Here is a 13,251-nt window from a genome sequence, read left to right on the forward strand (position 1 = left end):
CCAGGATGCTGCACAGTGTGGGGGTCGTCCCCGGCAACCCAGGCTTCATAATCACACTGCACTCATAGCTCTGCACGCACCAATTTGTCTAACCCTCGTCACGGCCATTCCTACTCCATTGTACAGTCGAGGATGTTGAGAGGTTGGTGTGCCCAAGGTCACAGAGTGGAGCCTGAATTGGAACCAGGCCTGGTAGACCCCAGACCTTGGACTCTCGAGCTGTGTGCAACACAGCCACCCCCAGTTCCAGGCCAGGACAATGAGAGCAGTCCTGGCCATAGTGACCCATGCAGTCCCTTCCCTGCAGAGTAACCCCAGGGTTACCACCAGGCCCCTGGCAGGCATGGCCAGATGAACCACTGCCCCCTGCCAGTGGATGCCAGCCCCTGGAGCCAGCCAACAGCCTCGAGGCAGGAGATTCACCCAAAGGGAAGTGACAGGGCAATTTATCATATCAATAAACTTGCTTAAAGCGCACTCTGTCTTCCGTAATGAAATGGGGATGCGATCCCACCGTGTTATTGGGCACCAGGGCAACCCCACATCAGGCGCTTATTATTTTCTGCCACGATCAGGGAAGACTGATCGTGCTTGGATAAGTGCAGCTTAAAATTGAAAACCAAGCAATTTACCTTCAATCGCTTCTCAGAATTTTGTGCAGCCAGAAACAGTTAAGGAGAAATAGACTCCCTTTCCATTTTAAGTGCTTCCCATTAACATTTGTTTCCTCCATGAGATTAGGGTTTGGCTGGGGAGGGGGACTACAGTGGCATCTTGCTCCCTCCTCCTGGGCTTTTCTTTCTTTAGGGCCCCTGAGGTCAGGGTATTGCAGTCCCTTCCCTTCCTCCTGGCAGAGCTGGACAGTTGGCCACGCACTGGCCCGGGGGCCATGCCTGTGGAGGCAGGTGGGACCCACACTTGTCCTCAGGTCCAGCAGGGAGGGGGGCCCCAAGCACAGGTGGGTGGTGCCCTCTTCCTGGGGGCTCTGTCCCCCCTACCTTCCCTGGGCAGGGTTGCCCACATGCCCCCAGGCTTATTCAGGCTACAGGGGCAGATGTCCTCAAGCCAATTCTCCTATAACATTTTTGTCTCATTTCCAAGTTGAGGAGCAGAGGTTGACTTTGGGATGCTTGGGGACCTGGGGGAGGCAGGTACCCTTGGCAAGAGCAGTCAGCACTCAACCTCTCAGCTTACGGCATGGGCCTGTCCCTCTGTGCAGGCCGGCGGTTCTGGCCAGCAGCGGCTCTCCACCAGCTCCCAGATATCCTCCCCTCCTTCCCTGCTCAGCACCTGCAGGCAAATCCTGCACGGTTTGCTCACAGTTCAAGAAAGAAATTCTCTGCTTAGATGGTATTGACAGTTGGGAGGCTGGGCAAGACCTCCGGACCGACCCCCAAAGCCCTTGCCACAATTTTCTTTTTATTCCGGGGATAATAAGAGGTGGGTTTGCTGAAATGTAAATCATCCTCCTCTTGTAAATTTAATAGTTACCTCCCGAGGCCCCTCCATCAATGCTGCAAAGATAAACTATTGTGATACTCTTGACCCCTGGCTGCCCTCCTGGCCACATGGCTCCAGCCCTGGCCCTCTCTTGTTTGATCAGCTCCCCACTTGCTGCCGGCACAAGGCAGGGCTGTGTGCGAACGGGAGTTTCCAGCCCCTTACACACCCCGGCTCAGCAGGAGTTGCCGAGCATGCCCTGGAAAGGAGAACTTGAGTTTGGACTCGTCCTGGAAGTCTCCACCCTGAACCCCAACATCACTATTTGCCTGTGCAGAGGTCCCAGGGTTCCCATCTTCCTGGGGTAGTGGTGAGGGAGACTGTGGAGCATAAGCTACCACCTCTGGCCTAAAAACCAGGCCACCTCTGGGAGGTTTAATATATGGCTCCAAATCACTAAGGCCCTTCTGCTCTACGCGGTCCCTGGCCAGGGCCAATCCTGAGCCTCTTATGTGGAAACAGTGAGATAGGAAGAAGGAAGAGCAGCATATTCCAGAGTATGAAGACAGACAAGGCAGAGTCTTGGACAGGTGATGGAGTGGTTTGGATGGGTGTTGACCACCCCCAATATAACCAGATTATACTAGCTTTGGAGAACTGGAGTGAGGGAGCCACAGGGACCTTGCAGTGGCCCTTGGGCTGACATCTCCACACACAGGACCATGATTTGGGACAGTCTGGCCTTGCTGCCTGTACCTTGTGGGGGTGGTTCATGAGGGCTACAGCTGGAGATGCCCCCACCCTCTAGCCATACTCAGGGTGGGCAGCTGGCTGCCAGCCAACCCAGCTCTCCTCCCCTCAACCAGGCAGCACTAACTTGGGAGAGGACCCAGAGGAGTCCCAAAGTACAGCTTCAGTGATGTCTGGCTTGCGAAGGGGCTGGCACCTTTGCACACCCCCGGAGCCACCAGCCACCAGGTATCAGGCCTTGCGGGTAAGAGTTCAGAGAGAGGAGTTTTGACAGTGCTGGCTGCTGAGCACACCTTCCAGGTCTTTCCCAAGCAGCAGTCTGGGAATCAAGGTCACCAGGTGAAGCCTCTCTAAGATTTTTAAAATATATTTTTACTTTTGCAATTGCTCTTATGCAGGAAATATATATTAATAGAAACCAGCAAATAAGTACTTATAATTCATGTGACCGCAACCCAGGACAAAAAAGAGACATTAACACAGGTTGGTTCTCTGAGGTTTGCCTCTTCCCTGTAATGGAAAGAGTAACCTGGAACTAGACATCCACCCCCACACACACCCCAAAACTGAAACATTCCTGTGCAGGTCCAGGGCTGTACACAAACTGTTCCCACCGTAGATTCTTTCCCCTTCCTGGCCTCTTGGAGAAAGGAAGATCCAAAGATGACAGGATTCAAAAGAGATTAATTTGTTATTTTAGACCTTTAGAAAGTGCATTTGCACAGAAACGGAGTCCCCGGGTCGGAACGAAGTTCAGATCAATTAAAACAATTTACTTTGCTGCTAATGATTTCAGACCATTGTAATTTATTGGTAAGTAAATGACTTCAAAAGCGCATTCCTTTGTGGCTGCACAGAGGGAATTTTAACAAGTTCTTGGATAAATTAAGTCTGGAATTTGTTAACAGACCGTTATTGTAAAACATTTAAAGTAGGCCTTTGCACACTGCTCCAAGGCCTCAAAGTTTCTAGAAACAATTAAAACTTCTAATCAGTTCTTCATTGTTAAGCAAATCAAATAAAAAGAAAGAGGTCCTGGTAACAGGGGAGACCCCGTGTCCAAAAGGCCACCAAAATCCCTCCCCTGACTCCTGCTCTCAGGGTAAACTCTGAATTACCACTCTGGCCAGAATACCCCTGCACAGCACGGCTTCCACCTACCCCACATGTGGCACTTTGGATCTCTAGGCCCTTGGTCCACCACACTCCGCCATACTGGCTTCACTTTCCTTCCTGCAAACAAGCCAAGGCTTCTGCCTCAGCAGCTCCCTCTGCCTGTAACCCCCTCCTCAGTCTTCCATGTCTGCCCTTTATTGTGGTGTCAGTCTCAGGGCAGCAGCCCTGCTTGGAGCATCCTTCCCTGCTGTCCTTGCCACCACCCTCCTTCCCCTAGCTCACAGGATGAGCTGCAGATGGGATCTTCATCCGTTCACATCTCTCCTGCCCATGATCCTCTCCTGCAGCACCTTTGCTGGGCTGGGGATCGGTTAGATCCCAGCACCTTGCAGCAGAGTGAGCTCGCACTTCATAAAGGAACATGATGAATGTTCAGTGAGTGACTGACTAGCGACGGCTCCAGGCATGAAACATGAGTAGTGTCCTATTGGAATGGGCCAACACCCTCTGAGTGTTCCCTGGTGACCAGAGAGGGTACTCTTATGGACACAGGGCCATGTGAAAGGCCTGGCTGACTCACAAGCTGCCCACCAGGGCAGGAGGAGGCACTGGGTATCCAGAGTACGCTGTGTGGGTGGCCCCCAGGGGTACGGATCAGGTCAGAAGTGTACTTGTCTGCACCCTAAATGTGGGGCACAGAGTGTCTTCACTGAAGCCAACCCGGCTCTCCTGGGGCCTTTTCCTTGGAAATGAGGATTCTCCAAGAGTTCTTCCCATCCCTCCCACCCCGCAGTCTATCAGCGATAATCACAGTAAAAATGAGAGCTGCCGCCTTTTGTTAAACTTCGGGGCAGGGCCAGGAGCCATGACCTCAGGAAATGCAATACCAGGTTTAAAAGTGCTGTTCAGAGGAACAAACTGATGCGCACAAGTTAACTAAGGAACTTGACCAAGTCCCACAGTGTGTAAGTGACAGGGTTGGGCTTCAGACACCTATGTCCTAAAAGCCATCTTGCCAAGCTGCCATCAGAGCCCTGGGATGCTCCTGCATCTGCTCCACTCTGGGCCATGGCATCTCCCCAGGCCTTCCAGAGGTGGCTCAGCAGGGGCCTGGGCTCCACTAGTCAAGACATTCCAGGTGGAGAAGCTATGAATGTCTCGTACACAGGAGGTGGACGGGCGGGTTGCTGAGACCGGTCCATTGACTTGTTCATCAAGATGCATTTGTTGAAAAGTGAGTGCTGGGCATGGTTCTAGTTCCAGGGATTAGGGATCCCAGAGTCCCTGTTCTCGCGGAGCTAGTGCCCAACAGGAAGAAGGAGATGAGCAAATAAACAAGAAAATTCTAGATATGGGTACGGCCTATGGTCTTTCCTGATCAAGGGTCAGAAAAGGATTCTCTGAGGAGGAGGCATTTAAACTGTGACAGATGACACAGAAGCTGTCTAAGCCTTGCAAGGACCTGGGGGAAGAATGTTCCAGACTGAGGGATCAGCCTGTGCAAAGGCACCGAGGCTGGAGGAAGGGAAAAGAAAGCCATCGGGGGCCAGGGCTGCTGAGCAAGAGGGAGCCAAGGGCTCCTCTCAGGCCTGGGAACTGGCAGAGGGCAGGGACTTTATTCAAGGTGCACGGGAGGCCTTGAGGGCATTTTAAGCAGGGCAGTGACATGATCTGATTGATGTGTTTTAAAAGCTCCTTCCCACTGCTATGGGCAAAATGGATGTTTGTAAAGAGGCAGACGTGGCAGCTGCCTGGAAGGCCCTCAAGGTCCAGGCGAGAGAGGGTGGCCTCGCCAACCAGGGCAGAGCAGGGGGAGGAGAGAAGGAGGCGGACAGATGTGCAGACGTTTTGGATATGAAGTTAAGGCAGAGAGGACTCCAGGGTGACTGACAAATTCAGGGCTTGAAGAACTGGTTGGGGGGTGACACCTTGTCCTCAGAAGAGGAGACCTGGGGGGAACAGGTTGGGGGAGGAATCAGAAGCTCCCCTCAGGCCATGTTGCCATCAAGGTTCTTGGTGGACATCTGGGGAGACATCTCAAACAGGCAGTGGACACTACAGGTTTGGAATTGGGTGAAGCCAGGACCTCAGACAAGAATTAAGGCATCCGGGGTCAGGTTGAGTGGCATCACTGAGGAAGAGAAGAGAGGCTCCCAGGACTCAGCTGGGGACACCCCAACATTTCCGGGCTCTATAAGCCCAGAGGAGCAAGTCTTTCAGGAATGGGGTCCACAGTGTCCAGGGAGCATACCTAGTCACAGCGGTGCTCTTCATGGAGGCCCCTGGGCACCCTATTGTTCAAAATGAGCACTTGTGTCCCAGATCTCATGTCATCGGTTTTCAGATCATTTAAAGCAAGTTGACAAACTCTTTCAGAGCCAACGTAGACTGCATTTTAGTAATTTTCATAGTATTTTTGGCAGCTGCAGAGTCTCCAAGACAAGGCAGAGAGCCTTTTAATGGAGCATTGAAAAGCAGTTTTTAAAAATACCTTTTAGAAAGCTATTTAAATTTTCCCATCTATAGCAAAATTAATGTGTAAACTTGGTGCCTGAATTTGGTTCTTCTTTAACTGAAGAAGGTGGGAAGCAGTTTCCTCCCATGGCTCTGCTGGATCTGGAAGCTGCTTCTCCTCGGGCGTCACGGAGCCCAGACATTTCTAGGGATCCCCGTGCGGCCAGGCAGGGCTCCAGACACCTGGTGTTATTAAGTCATTATGTCTTCACAACACCCCGAGGAGGTGAAACCAGTGATGTGATTTCCCCATTTTAGAGATGGGAAGGCTGAGGCCCAGGCTGCTTAGTAAGAAGCTAAATAGGGTTGGCCTCATCGCAGAGCTGGGGAAATGAAGGAAGCTTGCCCAAGGCCTCGGAGCTCAGAGGGAACTGAGTGTCACAGTCTTAAGGCTGGTGGAGCTTCCCGTCCTACCTGGGCATCTCAGGTACCTGGTGGCTTTGCACAGCCACACTTCCCAGTCCAGCCGCCAGGACAGTGTCCCAAGTTCCCAAGGTGGGGTGGGAGGCCTGGTGTGCAGGCTTTGCTGCGGTGATTCTCAGAGGGGTGAGGGCCCTCGCCCCGCATCAGCCTCTGCGGTGCCTGTGAAGTGTGCGGGTTCCCTGGGCTAACTGGAGTTCAGGGGAGCAAGCCTTGAGGTGTTCCAAGGTGATTCTGAGGCTCCACGAGGTTGGAGGCCAGCCTGCCCCCACAGTGTGGGCCGTCATTGTGGTCTGAGATGCGAAGCTCAGGGAGTATCTGTGCCAGAGGGGCTTAGCAATCACCCTCCCTCCACAGCTGAGGAAGTGGGGACCCAGAGAGGGCAAGTCCCTGCTCTGAGTCACACAGCATCCAGGCCCCTAGTGAGGTCTTCTCCTCACAGACACCCCGACCCCCAGCCCTTCCCTCCAGTCAGACTCCAGGGAGGCAAGGTGTCTGCCAAAAGAGGTGTTGTTTCAGAGAAGAGACAGGAGGTCGTGTTCAGGTGAGCCCTGGCTGAAGGCCCGACTGCCCTGGGGTGGCAGCCTCAGCCTGCTCCCTGATTCTGGGGGTGCCCGGCAGGTTAGCCCGCACCGTCTCAGCTTCCCTGCCCCTCTGTCCCTGGAGATGAGTGGAAAGCCAGAGAGAGGCCACTGCAATAGTGACAAGGCCAGGCTGCCTGCAGGTGAGGGTGGGAGGAAGCAGAGCCCAGTGGTAGTTGTGGGGGGATCTGACCGCACCTGGGAGCCACTGCCAGGAAGCAGGAGGCCTTGGTCGGTGAGTGACAGGCTCAGTCCACCGTGGGGTGGAGCAGCGTACCCATTCTCACCCAGGTGTGGGTGTGAGACAGGCCTGGATACACCTGGATGGGAGGGAAGGGGGTGCCACACTAGGTGCAGCTGGAGCTTGGGAACAAGGGATCGGCTCAGGAGATGTGAGTGGACTTGGGACAAGTCTTGTCAGGGCTGGACGTTCCTAGACCCCATATTTGCCCAGCCTTTCCCCAGCCCCCATGCTGGCCACACGGCCACCTCCCCATCCATGGGGCCACGACACAGTCCCCATACCACTCGCAGCTCTGGGCCATGGGCTCCCCTCCACCCGGGGCTGTGACAAGTGCCCACTCATCAGACAGATGGTGGGTGCCAGGTTTCTCAGGGTCACTCGCTCCCTGGGCTGCTTCTCTCCATCTTCCATTTTCCTTTGTGGCAGAATGGCCTTCACCCTCCGGGACCGCAGATCCGTCAAGCCCACAGCACTCGTTTTTATTAGTTCTCCTGGCTTCATTGCCTTTCTCGGAGCAATGAGGGGCAGCCAGCTGCGGGAGGATCACTCAAATTGACAGGGCATTTTAGATTTTGTCCCCCTACCCCCACCCATGCCTCTGTGGGAGAGAGTGACGAGATGACAGGCATTCGGTAACTGCCCACAGGAGCAGAGCTGATGTCCCTGGGGTGAGGCCGTGTCCCCTGGTAATCCCAGGAGCCTGAGGACACAGAGCCTGGCCTGGTTCTGTCACCATCTCTCCACCTTTCACCCCCTTCAGCCCCAGGCATTGATCTCTGTTAGCATCTTCATCCTCTCTGTAACCCCAAGATACTGGCTCCTTGCTGGTGACACTACTGACCAGCTCTGCCAGGCTCCCCCATAAACACCAGGACAAGAGCCCAGTGTGCAGGCAAGGGCCTCACACAAAGCTGGATTCAAGTCTTGGCCCCACCAGCTACTAGCTGCACTTGACCTTGGGCAAGTTGCTTGACTTCCTGGCGTTTCCCTTTTTCCTGCTTGCAAATGGGAGTGACAATGGCACCTCCCTCCTGGGGTGGGTGTGAGGATGAGGTGAGAGGACGCATGTGAGGTGTTAGTGAGGTGTCCTGCACAGGACACTCGCTGGATAAGTGGCAGGGACCATCGTGATTTTTTTCTCATTATCGGCTGGCTGGTTGATTGTTGACTCTGGTCCCAAGACCTGTACTGGAAGGAAGAGAGAACCTGGCAGCCCCTGAACATCCCATGGGGTCTGTAGAAGAGAGCGTGGCTTTCCTGGGTGGGGCTGTATCACTCAGGTCCTCCAGAGAAGCAGAGCCACCAGGACGTGCAGATATACACACAGAGAGGGAGATTTACTCTAAGGAATCGGCTCGCGTGACTGTGGGTCTGGCGAATCTGAATTCTGTAGAGCAGGACGACAGGCTGGGCACCCAGGGAAGAGTCAATGCTGCAGCTCAGCTCTGACAGCCATTTGCTGGCAGAATTCCTTCTTCCCTGGGGAGCCTCAGTCATTTTCTCTTGAGACCTTCTACTGACTGATTAAGGCCCATTCACATTACATACAGCGGGGCATCTGCTTACCCAAAACCTACTGATTCATCTCATCTAAAAAAGACTTTCACAGTGACAGCTGGGATAATATTTCACCAAATATCTGGGTTCCGTGGCCTACTAAAGTTGACACAGAAAATTCACCATCACAGGAAGGGATGGCCAAGTGCCCTCGGCCACCCTCTGTCAGTACCATGGTCTGCCCTGCCTGGTCTGCTCTCAACCCCAACCTCCTGCCCTCGGGGGGCTTGCAGGAAGCCTTCAGCAAAGGGTTGGGCCCCCCCTTGGAGCCCAGTGCCCTCTGAGTCTTGAGACACAGGCAAGGCCCCTGGGCAGAGAATAAGGAGGTCACCCTGGCTGGTCTGGGAGGAGAGTGGCCAGTGCAGTCGTGGGGACACTGGACGGCCCCTGGTCCTGAATCAAGACTCCCCCGGCCCAGCCCCCCAGCCCCTTCCAGCCAGGCAGAGGCTGCCAGGTGCCTCTGTGGGGTGCTCAGGAAGCAGCAAAAGGGATGCCAGAAATCAAAGGGGTGGTTAGAGAAGGGCCCGAGACCCCACAGCTGCCATCCAGGCATGACACAGGCCGGGAAATGGCTCCCATAAGATGGCACTTGTTTGCCAGCCACATGCGACACTCCCACGGGAGGTCCAGATCAATTCTCTTGCTTTCATCTTCTCTCAAGGCTCAGCATGATGAAAAGTGGCCTCTGTCTTTGGCAGATAAATAACCAGAAACTTGTTGCATCTGCTTCCATTTGATTTTCCTGAACAATCACCGCCAGTGTGCCTTACGTCGAGAGGCTGAGACTTTAAGTGGCCAAAAGAACTTCTCAACTGAGCCTGCCAGGGACTCATTTGAAATGTTCTCTGGTGCATCGAAAAGCACCAACATGATCTATGAAGGAGCTAGGAGGAAAGTGTTTCATGTTCACAGCACAAGCACGTCCTCCTCTCCAGGGGATGGGGACGTGGGAGGATGGCTCCCACCCCCAGCCTCAAACCCTGGCAGAGACTGCCCTGCCCGACCTTCCGAGCTGAATAAGCACCTCCTGGCCTGCCCACCGCTGGTGGGAGAGGACTGTGTGCACACCAGACAATGCCCAGCACAACTGTAGGCATTGAGTTTGAAGAGGGCAGTGTCCAGACCAGGGGCCATCAGTGGAGATGTGTCACCAGGGTGAGGAGGGGTCTGGAGTCCTTAGGATGACCAGGGGAAAAAGAGTGGGAGTGTGGAGCCGCAGAAACCTCCAACACTGTCTGCATTCCTCTAGGTGAGCACTCATGTTACCGTGTGATTCTGGTCACATGGCTACCTCAGCACTGAGAGAGTAAGTGCCTTGAGGCCAGGAACTTTCAATACCCAGAGTGGTACAGGCATTTAACAGGTCCTCAATACAGCTAAATGGAAGGAAGGATGAGTGTGTGGACAGGTGGATGGGTGAATGGATGGAAGGATACATGGGTGGATGGATGGACAGCCAACAGATGAGTAAGTGGATGGGTTGATGGATGGAAGGATGATAGGTGGATCTGTGAGGGACAGGAGGAAGAGTGGGTAGATGTGTAGATAGATGGGAAGATAATAGGTAAATGTTTGGATAGATGGATGGGAGGATGGATGGGTGGATAGACAGAAGGATGGATAGATGAATGGATGGGTGGACACATGGATGGATGGATGGATGATTGGGTGGGTTGATGAGTGGGCAGATGGATGGACAGACAGATGGGTGCATGGGTGAATGAGTGGATAAGTAGACAGGTCACAGGGTGAGTGGATGGATGAGTTGATGAATGGATGAATAGATGGATGGATGAGTGGGTGGATGAGTGGTTAGATCGATGAGTGGATGAATGGATGAGTAGATGGATGAGTGGATGGGTAGGTGGATGGATGAGTTGATGAATGGATGAGTAGTGGATGGGTGAGTGAGTCGATGAGTGGTTGAATGAATGAGAGGATGGATGGTTGGGTTGTTGTATGGACAGATGGGTGGAATGAATATGTGAATGGATGAGTGGCATGAATCTTCCTTCAAATCTTTGAAGGACTATTACATCCTAAAGAGGGGAATTCTATCCTCTGTGAATCTAGAAAACAAAATCATGGCGAATTCTCTAGAGAAATAGATTTGGACTCAGATTAAGAAAGAATGTTGTAATGGCCCAAATTGTTGAAATGGATATTGGAGAGGGAGCAAGCTGCCTGTCCCTGGAAGTGTTCAGGAAGAGGAACCTGCTGTGTGTGGTAGAAAGTGTCCTTGTGCTGGCTGGAGGGGACCTTGGAGGGCCTTTCCATCTCTGGGCCACCATGGTTGCTCTTGAGCCCCTTCCCCAGCTGGGTTAGGCTGTGGCCCTGCAGAGGACCCATGCTTGGCCTGTGCTGCTGATGCACAGCGGGGTGGGGATTCTCTCTACAGACCCAGGCACTTCTGCCCCCTGCTCTGAGCTCTCTGAGGTGGCCCTGGTGCTCCTCTCAGCAGGCCTAGAGGAAGCTGATGTACAAAAAACCAGAAAGCATGTGACAACCAGACAGGCCTGAACCTGACAGAGCTGAGGGACATTGTAGATAGGGGGAGGCATGGAGGTGCTGCCAGAAAATTCCTGCAGGGATGGGCTGTACAGAGCCAAGGTGGAGCTTCCTGGACCTGGTTCCTGGGGGATGCCCAGTGCCAGACCGTCCTCCTCTGGGTACGTGTCTGTGGCACTTCCCCTACTAAGAGCCAGGGCCCAAAGAAACAAGAGAAGACCTGAGAGAGAAGCTGGGGCCCAAGACTGGATGACACAAAGGCCTGTCCCCCCTCCCGTGAGAAGGGAAGGGGGGCTCCATGAGAGGCTGGTGGCAGGGAAGGAGCTATGCCCACCCTGCCAGCAGGACCCACCTTTGGCCTGTCAGTCTCCTTGTTGTCTCTTTCTCCTTAGAAAATCCGACTGCTTGTAGCTTCCCTGCTGGCCAGCAATTTGATGTGAGCTCAAGGGTACAGCCAGGGCTCACCTTGTTCTGCCTAAGTAATGCAGGTAGTGAAGCTATCGACGAACTGTCATCCATTAGAAAGTGGCTTCGACACAGCCAGAGGCGGGGAGGGCGCCCAGGGCCTCGGCCAGCCATGGATCCGGTCTGTGGCTGAACAGGAGCTCTCCAAAAGGAGGCCAGGCCCTTGGCATGGGTCAAGGTGGACGATGGGAGCTTAGGCCCTGCCTGGCCTTTTCTAGAAGGTCATTCTATTGGGAAATTCTAAGAGGAAGCTAGGGCAAAAGCTGTTTGACTGAGAGGCCTGCAGTGTGGATTGGAGAGGAGTTTCCTGGTGCAGCCCAGCCCCTGGTGGGCTGGGGGCTCTGCTGGTGGTTGTGCTGAGTCACTTCCTGCCAGAGAATGGGCCCCTGGGCTCCTTGGACATTCTGCCCCACCCCCTGCACCCCCGCCAGGGCCGCGCTGCCTGCGCCTTGCCTCCTGCCCTGGCAGCCACAGACAGGGGTTTGTGATGAGTTGGCCTGCTCTTCCCTGAGTCTGGGTTGGATTTTTTTTTAATGTTTAAAAATTCCCAGCAGCATGGCAGGTGCCCGGCTGCCGGGTCATCCCATCGGCTGTTCTGTCATCAGACATCATGTTTACCCGTCAGACACTGTTTTCCTGACACTCAACACTCAAAATAATGATCTCGTTGGAGCACCTTCATGAATGATTCATAAGCCTCCGCTCAACTTTGGGTGTTAACAGCAAATCAAAGCCCCTCAGAACGGGCGGCAGAGCGGCTGCGCGAAGGGAGCCCCGGCCCTGGCCTCCAAGCCCCTAGAGACCCCAGGGATCCCCAGGGCCCACCAGCCCTCTCTTGGGGCCCCAGCCAGGCCACAGCACTGGCTGGGGAAGGGAACAGGGTTCCAGGGTCCCAGCTGTCACCATGTGTCCTGGTGACCTTGCTGAGGATATTGGAGCACGAGCCCCTGGTCAGATCCCCTGGATCCCAACCATCCCCTACTACCGCCAGGCGGGGTGACCTTGAGTGCGTTGCTATGCATTCCTGAGCCCCCCTTCCTGTCAGTAAAGCCAGGTGGGGACTGCTGTCCGGTGGGGCGCCTGTGAACACTAGTGCCCTCCAGGGTTCGAGGTTTCTGGCAAGTGGGAAGCGTCCAAACAAGATACTATCCTATTATTATTTGCTGCAATTGCCTCACCTCTCCTGGCCTTCATGTTCTCATCCGTAAAATGAGAGCTGAGCCAGGTGGTCGCCAGGTCTCCTCACAATGCGCGGCTCCTCCAACCGTGAGGCAGCCTCCACCTGGTGTGCAAGTTCTCGGGGCAGAGAACCAGATTCTGAGATGCAGAAGCTTATGGGGACAGACCGACCCAGCCCCACCCTCCCGGGGTGCACAGTCCCGTGAGGGGTCGTACACAAACACACGTGCATGCACACATGCGCACACGTGTACCTACACACACACACAGCAGCAGCGGCAGCAGTGGACAAGCACCAGGCCCTCGCAAACGCACACAGCTAGTTAAGACCTCAAAGACGGGCTCCAAGGGAAGAGCTGGGGTATGTGGCTTCTGTTCTCGCCTTTGTCCCCCAACCGTCAGCTCCCTGAGACAAAGGCAGGATCTGTTCTGTCACCGCCACCTGCCCAGCTCCTCCACACAGGGCTTGGCACCCAA

At 54.3% G+C, this 13,251-nt stretch overlaps 2 protein-coding genes across 28 annotated transcripts in view; both read left to right on the forward strand.

Annotated features, from left to right (window-relative positions):
• The window catches only part of CAMTA1 (calmodulin binding transcription activator 1), an 857,123-nt gene that overhangs the window by 707,011 nt on the left and 136,861 nt on the right, over positions 1-13,251 (forward strand). The gene's annotated exons all lie outside the window — the stretch shown is intronic.
• Positions 1-13,251, forward strand: part of VAMP3 (vesicle associated membrane protein 3) — a 312,645-nt gene that overhangs the window by 151,745 nt on the left and 147,649 nt on the right. The window lies entirely within an intron of this gene.

This window comes from Microcebus murinus, chromosome 2, assembly GCF_040939455.1.
Source record: "Microcebus murinus isolate Inina chromosome 2, M.murinus_Inina_mat1.0, whole genome shotgun sequence".
NCBI lineage: Eukaryota > Metazoa > Chordata > Mammalia > Primates > Cheirogaleidae > Microcebus > Microcebus murinus.